Here is a 977-nt window from a genome sequence, read left to right as displayed (position 1 = left end):
CCCCTATGTCCCCTAGAGTAGGAGGGTGTACCAGGACAGGGAACCCTATGGCTGTTTTCAGGGACAGCAAGACTGGCTTGGGGAAAACTCCCAGAATGGAGATAGGGAGAGTCTGGTCACATTTCCCCAGGTAGGCGATGCTGGCTGGACTTGGGTGAAGAGCAAAAGATCTCCTGGTGATAGTGGTGGTGAGGATGGGAGGCTTGAGCCAGAAATTCCCAAGGTGGTTTTTTTTTGTTTTGTTTTTGTTTCTGAGACAGAGTCTCCCTCTGCCCCCAGGCTGGAGTGCAATGGTGCGATCTCGGCTCACTGCAACCTCCGCCTCGTGGGTTCAAATGATTCTCCTGCCTCAGCCTCCCAAGTAGCTGAGATTACAAACACGTGCCACCATGCCCAGCTAATTTTTTTGTTTTGTTTTGTTTTGTATTTTTAGTAGAGATGGTGTTTCGCCACATTGCCCAGCCTGGTCTCAAATTCCTGACCTCAAGTGATCCACCTGCCTTGGCCTCCCAAAGTGCTGGGATTACAGGCGTGAGCCACCGTGCCCAACTCATTTTTATGTTTTCTCTTACAGGTTTTTATTTTTATCTTACAGGTTCGACTTGAAGGAAACTTCTGGAGGGTGGGGCAGTGTTGAAGAGGAGGCACCATTGTAACCATTTTGTTCAACATGGGTGTTTTCTTTATGCATTAATTTGTATTTTTAAATATATTACATTAAAAATTTATCTTGATTACTGAGTTTTTCTGGTGCCCCTTTAAATTCTCTATCCAGTCCTGAGCCTTGATAGAAGTGAGGGCCTGGCCTCTGGGCATCAAGCAGCCAGAAAGTCCCTTAGGAGCGTTCTCTGAATTGTTGAATTGTGAGTGATCTTTTTCTTTCCGACTTCCTTAATATCCACAATTTCCTTGTAACCATCCCTCCAAGCCACACCCACAAGGCACCTCCAAGACCTATCATGAAGCAGATATTCAAA

General features: G+C 46.2%; 1 long non-coding RNA gene across 1 annotated transcript in view; it reads left to right on the top strand.

The window, feature by feature from the left end:
• LOC105517882 overlaps positions 1 to 731 on the top strand; it is a 1,220-nt gene extending 489 nt beyond the window's left edge. Inside the window, exon 2 of the long non-coding RNA XR_001002733.1 lies at positions 596 to 731. This is a non-coding gene — a long non-coding RNA (uncharacterized LOC105517882). The remainder of the gene's footprint in view (positions 1 to 595) is intronic.
• Positions 732 to 977: the final 246 nt, after the last annotated feature.

Source organism: Colobus angolensis, unplaced genomic scaffold (assembly GCF_000951035.1).
Source record: "Colobus angolensis palliatus isolate OR3802 unplaced genomic scaffold, Cang.pa_1.0 Scaffold31, whole genome shotgun sequence".
Taxonomy (NCBI): domain Eukaryota; kingdom Metazoa; phylum Chordata; class Mammalia; order Primates; family Cercopithecidae; genus Colobus; species Colobus angolensis.
The sequence above is the reverse complement of the archived record's forward strand: the minus strand, read 5'-3'. Positions and strand labels throughout refer to the sequence as shown.